Source organism: Manacus candei, unplaced genomic scaffold (genome assembly GCF_025592945.1).
Source record: "Manacus candei isolate 608988 ecotype Guabito, Panama unplaced genomic scaffold, ASM2559294v1 h1tg000300l, whole genome shotgun sequence".
NCBI classification, from domain to species: domain Eukaryota; kingdom Metazoa; phylum Chordata; class Aves; order Passeriformes; family Pipridae; genus Manacus; species Manacus candei.
The window spans coordinates 53,151-59,694 of record NW_026138348.1 but is presented as its reverse complement, the minus strand read 5'-3'; the positions used below and the strand labels follow the sequence as shown (position 1 = coordinate 59,694).

Sequence of the window (6,544 nt, the reverse complement as noted above, 5' to 3'; positions counted from 1 at the left end):
CCGGGGGGCTCCAGGCTGGAGGTGGAGCTGGAGGCCCTCTGGGAGCTCCTGGAGCGGCACCAGAGCTCTTCCCGCCTCTACCTGTATTCCAACTGCGAGTGCCTGGTGGAGTGGCTGGCGAGGCGGGTGGGCCCGGCCAGGGGCTGGAATGCCAGGGCCGCGTGGAAGAACGTCCGCCACTGGTTCTACCACAACCCCGGGAAGCTCCAGCTCAGGAGGGTGCGGATGGCCGGGGGAGAGGACTGGGAGGAGAAGGGCTGGATCGCGAGGGCGGGCGGCAGGGCCAGGGCCGCGGCCGACGGGGCCGGGCCGGGCTGGATGAACTGGGAGCCTTCCACGCACGAGAGGCGGGAGATCATCGCCCAGTGCCACCGGGGGCACGACGGGGAGGAGGAGACGCTGGCGCGGGTGCGGGCGGTGGCCTGGTGGTCGTGGGCGCCGCGGGAGGTGAAGAGCTGGGTGCGGGCCTGCCCGCGGTGCGGGGACGGCCCGGAGGGGCCGCAGCGGCCGGAGGGCCCCTGGTCCTGCCTCTCCGTCGGCGTCGCCGGCGACCTCCCCGAGAATCCCCAGGGGTTCCGGGCCCTGCTGGTGGTGCGGGACGAGGAGTCGGGCTGGGTGGACGCCTTCCCGCTGGGGCAGCTGCGGGACTGGGAGGCGACCCTGAGGCTGCGCTGGGAGGTGTTGGAGGTGCTGGGGAAGGTGGGCACGGTGCGTGTCCCGGCCGAGCCGCCCTGGCTCGGCGACGCCCTGTGCCGGTTTGAGCTGCGGGGATACTGGGACAGGCTGGAGCGCGGCCGGGACTGCCCCGTGGCCGCCAGCCTGCGCAGGGTGGCCCAGAAGGTCGGGGAGGGCTGGGCAGAGATGCTCCCGCTCATCCTGGCCGGAGTGAGGGCCGGCGGCGCCCGCAGGGCCCGGCTGGAGCCGCTGCTCAGCGTCCCCGGCCTGGCCCTGGAGGTGCTCTGGGAGGAGATGGAGCTGCGGCACCGCAGGAAGAACGAGCTGGCCTGGCTGGGCGGGATGCGCCTGCGGGCCGGGTACCGAGACCGCGTCAGGGCCGCGCTCAACATGGAGCTCGACTAGGGCTGGGCTGGGGCTGGGCATGGAGCTCGAGTAGGGCTGGGCTGGGGCTGGACATGGAGCTCCACTAGGGCTGGGCTGGGGCTGGACTGGAGGGCGGCAGGAGGGACTGGGAGAGGGTTTAGGTGGGACTGGGGGAGGGGTTAGGTGGGACTGGGGGAGGGTTTAGGTGGGACTGGGGGGGGAGGGTTTAGGTGGGAGTCCGGGAAGGTTTAGGACTGGGAAAGGGTTTAGGCTGGAATGGGAGAGGGTTTAGGTGGGACTGGGGGGGGAGTTTAGGTGGGACTGGGGGGGAGTTTAGGTGGGACTCAGGGAGGATTTAAGTGAGACTCCGGGGAAGGGGGGGGGGGGGGGGGGGTGGTTTAGGGTTGGGAAAGGGTTTAGGCTGGAATGGGGGAGGGTTTAGGTGGGACTGGGAGAGGGTTTAGGCTGGAATGGGGGAGGGTTTAGGTGGGACTCAGGGAGGGTTTAAGTGAGACTTGGGGGGGGTTAAGGTTGGGAAAGGGTTTAGACTGGAATGGGAGAGGGTTTAGGTGGGAGTCGGGGAGGCTTTGGGACTGGGAAAGGGTTTAGGCTGGAATAGGGGAGGTTTTAGGTGGGACTGGGGGGGTTAAGGTTGGGAAAGGGTTTAGGCTGGAATGGGAGAGGGTTTAGACTGGACTGGGAGAGGGTTTAGGTGGAACTGGGAGAGGGTTTCAGTAGGACTGGGGGGGGGTTAGGGTTGGGAAAGGGTTTAGGCTGGAATGGGAGAGGGTTTAGGTGGGACTGGGAGAGGGTTTAGGTGGGACTGAGAGAAGGTTTAGGTGGGACTGGGAGAGGGTTTAGGTGGGACTGGGAGAGGGTTTAGGTGGGACTGGGGGAGGGTTTAGGTGGGACTGGGGGAGGGTTTAGGTGAGACTGGGGGAGGGTTTAGGTGGGACTGGGAGAGGGGTTAGGTGGGACTGGGAGAGGGGTTAGGTGGGACTGGGAGAGGGTTTAGGTGGGTGGGACTGGGAGAGGGTTTAGGTGGGACTGAGAGAAGGTTTAGGTGGGACTGGGAGAGGGTTTAGGTGGGACTGGGGGAGGGTTTAGGTGGGACTGGGGGAGGGTTTAGGTGAGACTGGGGGGGGTTAAGGTTAGGAAAGGGTTTAGACTGGACTGGGAGAGGGTTTAGGTGGGACTGGGGGAGGGTTTAGGTGGGACTGGGGGAGGGTTTAGGTGGGACTGGGAGAGGGGTTAGGTGGGACTGGGGGGGGGGTTTAGGTGAGACTGGGAGAGGGTTTAGGTGGGACTCAGGGAGGATTTAAGTGAGACTCCGGGGAAGGGGGGGGGGGGGGAGGTTTTAGGTTTAGGACTGGGAAAGGGTTTAGGCTGGAATGGGGGAGGGTTTAGGTGGGACTCAGGGAGGGTTTAAGTGAGACTTGGGGGGGGTTAAGGTTGGGAAAGGGTTTAGACTGGAATGGGAGAGGGTTTAGGTGGGAGTCGGGGAGGCTTTGGGACTGGGAAAGGGTTTAGGCTGGAATAGGGGAGGTTTTAGGTGGGACTGGGGGGGTTAAGGTTGGGAAAGGGTTTAGGCTGGAATGGGAGAGGGTTTAGACTGGACTGGGAGAGGGTTTAGGTGGAACTGGGAGAGGGTTTAGGTGGGACTGGGAGAGGGTTTAAGTGAGACTGGGGGGGGGGGTTAGGTGAGACTGGGAGAGGGTTTAGGTGAGACTGGGAGAGGGTTTAGGTGGGACTGGGGGAGGGTTTAGGTGGGACTGGGAGAGGGTTTAGGTGAGACTGGGAGAGGGTTTAGGTGAGACTGGGAGAGGGTTTAAGTGAGACTGGGGGGGGGGTTTAGGGTTGGGAAAGGGTTTAGGCTGGAATGGGGGAGGTTTTAGGTGGGACTGGGAGAGGGTTTAAGTGAGACTGGGGGGGGGGGGTTAGGGTTGGGAAAGGGTTTAGGCTGGAATGGGGGAGGGTTTAGGCAGGACTGGGAGAGGGTTTAGATGGGACTCAGGGAGGGGTTAGGACTGGGAAAGGGTTTAGGCTGGAATGGGGGAGGGTTTAGGTGAGACTTTCTGGGGGTTAAGGTTGGGAAAGGGTTTAGGCTGGAATGGGGGAGGTCTTAGGTTTGGGACTGGGAGGGGGTTTAAGTGAGACTAGGGGAAGATTTAGGACTGGGAAAGGGTTTAGGCTGGAATGGGGGAGGGTTTAAGTGAGACTTGGGGGGGGCTAAGGTTGGGAAAGGGTTTAGGCTGGAATGGGGGAGGGTTTAGGTGGGACTGGGGGGAGGTTTCAGGCAGGACTAGGGAGCTTTTAAGTGGGACTGGAGGGCATTAGGCTGGACTGGGAGAGGGTTTAGGTGGCACTCAGGGAGGGGTTAGGACTGGGAAAGGGTTTAGGCTGGACTGGGGGAGGGTTTAGGCTGGACTGGGGAGCTTTTAAGTGGGACTGAAGGACTTTCAGGTGGGACTGGGGGAGGGTTTAGGTGGGACTGGGCGAGGTTTCAGGACTGGGAGAGGTTTTAGGCTGGACTGGGGGTGGTTTTAGGCGGAACTGGGACTTCCGGGTGGGACTGAGGGAGCTTTTAAACCTGGGAGAGGTTTCAGCGGGACTGAGGGGATTTTAGGTGGAACTGGGGGGAAGTTTTAGGACTGGGAAGGGGTTTAGGCTGGACTGGGAGTGGTTTTAGGCAGGATTTGGGAGCTTTTAGAACTGGTGAAGTTTTTAGAGCTGGTGAATCCTTTAGGCTGGACTGGGGGGCTTTTAGGCCTGGGTGTGCTTTTAGGCAGGATTTAGGAGCTTTTAGGATTGCTGAAGCTTTTAGGCAGGACTAGGGGGCTTTTAGGGTGGACTTTTAGGCCTGGGGGTGGTTTTAGGCAAGATTTAGGAGCTTTTAGGGTTTCTGAAGCTTTTAGGCTGGACTTTTAGGCCTGGGAGTGCTTTTAGGCAGGATTTAAGAGCTTTTAGGATTTCTGAAGCTTTTAGGCTGGACTGGGGAGGCCTTTAGGCTGGACTGAGGGACTTCTAGGCCTGGGAGTGGTTTTAGGCAAGATTTGGGAGCTTTTAGGATTTCTGAAGCTTTTAGGCTGGACTGGGGGGGCCTTTAGGCTGGACTGAGGGACTTCTAGGCCTGGGAGTGGTTTTAGGCAAGATTTAGGAGCTTTTAGGATTACTGAAGCTTTAAGCCTGGACTGGGGGGCTTTTAGGCTGGACTTTTAGGCCTGGGGGTGGTTTTAGGCAGGATTTAGGAACTTTTAGGATTACTGAAGCTTTTAGGATTCACTTTTAGGCCTGGGGGTGGTTTTAGGCAAGATTTAGGAGCTTTTAGGGTTTCTGAAGCTTTTAGGCTGGACTTTTAGGCCTGGGAGTGCTTTTAGGCAGGATTTAAGAGCTTTTAGGATTTCTGAAGCTTTTAGGCTGGACTGGGGGGCCTTTAGGCCGGACTGAGGGACTTCTAGGCCTGGGAGTGGTTTTAGGCAGGATTTAGGAGCTTTTAGGATTTCTGAAGCTTTTAGGCTGGACTGGGGAGGCCTTTAGGCTGGACTGAGGGACTTCTAGGCCTGGGAGTGGTTTTAGGCAGGATTTAGGAGCTTTTAGGATTTCTGAAGCTTTTAGGCTGGACTGGGGAGGCCTTTAGGCTGGACTGAGGGACTTCTAGGCCTGGGAGTGGCTCTTAGGCTGGACCAAGCAATGGCCAAGCTCTCGCTGCCCTGCACAGGGAGGGAAAGCTCCTGGTCCTACTGGTTAGGACTGGGATGGGCTCGGCTTTCCCCCCCCTCTGGGCCGTACTGGGAGCACTGGGATGGTTCCCCCGTTCCCAAGCCTGTGGATCCCGGCAGCCCTCGGCATTCCCTGGTTTCCCTTTCCCTGTTTTTCTGCTCGTTGAGTTCATTAAACCTGGGGTTTTTTTTTTCCCCCCCCTCAATCCGGGAGTTTTCCTGCTTTTTCTCGGAATTCCCTTTCCCTACTGGGTTTGGCTGGGACGGGGTTAAATCCTTGGGATCAGCTCCGGGGCTGGGAAGGGGCTGAGAACAGGGAGTTGTTTGGGAATTGTTGCTGGGAAGGGGGTGAGAACAGGGAGTTGTTTGGGAATTGTTCCAGGGGGGTTTATCGCCCTCCAAGGCCTTTTCCTCCTCCTCACATTCCAAAGGGGCTCAGGGAGGGTCCTCCCACGTCCCAGGGAATGGGCAGCCCTTGGAAACGGTGGAAAAGGAGGGAGGGGCCGCTTTGAATCCCGATTCCAGGATTCCAGGTGCTCTCCCGTGGTATTCCGGGGGGGCTGTGGATCCACCTCCTTCCCGGTGAAGGCCCTGCCGCTTAAAAACTGGGAATGGTTTAGGTTGGAAAAGACCCTGAAAGGGCATCAAATCCCACCCCTAAACCCCCAGGGAGTCCCCCAGTTCCGGGGAATCCCGGACTCCGTTCCACGAGCCGCTGAATCCCGGGATCAGGGCAGGAATCCGGGATCACCCCGAGACTTGGATCCCTCTGGATCAGCTCCCGGGAATCCTCAGGGAAGGGCTGAGGGACGAGGGGGAGGAAGAGCTCAGCTGGCAGCTTGTGACACACCCCCCCCCAAAAAAAATCATGGAATGCCGTGGAATATCCCGTGGGATGAGGTGATGAAGGACAAAACTGCACGGGGGGGGGCTAAAAAATTCCCGGGATACAGGGAATGTCTTCGTTCCCCGAATGTCCCCGATCCCTCGGGATCCCCATCCCGTGTTTCCGAGGTGGGATCACCCTCCGGACCAGGAGCTGGGAGTGGGACCAGCACGGGGGGGCCCAGGCAGGGCCCCAGATCCAGGGGCCATTCCCGGGATCCCTGATCCAAAGGCCAGATTCCCTGCACCGGGAATTCAGACCCGTTTCCCCGGGTCCATGCCCCAGATCCAGGGATCAGACCCCAAATCCAGGGATCAGATCCCAGACCCATTTCCCCATGTCCCTGCCCCAGATCCAGGACATGGGACCAGATCCCAGATCCCTGCCCCAAATCCAGGGATCAGACCCCAAATCTAGGGATCAGATCCCAAATCTAGGAATCAGACCCCAAATCCAGGGATCAGACCCCAAATCCAGGAATCAGACCCCAAATACAGGGGTCAGATCCCAGACACATTTCCCCATGTCCTTGCCCCAGATTCAGGGATCAGATCCCATGTCCCTGCCCGAAATCCAGGGATCAGACCCCAAATCTAGGAATCAGACCCCAAATCCAGGGATCAGACCCCAAAATCCAGGGATCAGATCCCAGACCCATTTCCCCCTGTCCCTGCCCCAGATCCAGGGATCAGATCCCAGACCAATTTCCCCATGTCCTTGCCCCAGGACATGGGACCAGATCCCAGATCCCTGCCCCAAATCCAGGGATCAGACCCCAAATCCAGGGATCAGACCCCAAATCCAGGGATCAGATCCCAGACACATTTCCCCATGTCCTTGCCCCAAATCCAGGGATCAGATCCCAAATCCAGGGATCAGATCCCAAATCCAGGGATCA

At 59.4% G+C, this 6,544-nt stretch overlaps 1 long non-coding RNA gene across 11 annotated transcripts; it reads left to right on the top strand.

Annotated features, from left to right (window-relative positions):
* The first annotated feature begins 1,258 nt into the window (after nt 1-1,258).
* On the top strand, nt 1,259-4,955 carry LOC127464991 (uncharacterized). 11 transcript variants are annotated; one of them, XR_007901797.1, is made up of 5 exons: nt 1,632-1,672; nt 2,403-2,448; nt 2,897-2,958; nt 3,045-3,106; nt 3,168-4,955. It is a non-coding gene; the product is annotated as an uncharacterized LOC127464991 (long non-coding RNA). The 11 variants fall into 11 exon arrangements; XR_007901799.1 differs by lacking the exon at nt 1,632-1,672 and adding an exon at nt 1,841-1,880 and having other exon boundaries at nt 2,409-2,448; XR_007901796.1 differs by lacking the exon at nt 3,045-3,106 and having other exon boundaries at nt 2,897-2,936.
* Nucleotides 4,956-6,544: the final 1,589 nt, after the last annotated feature.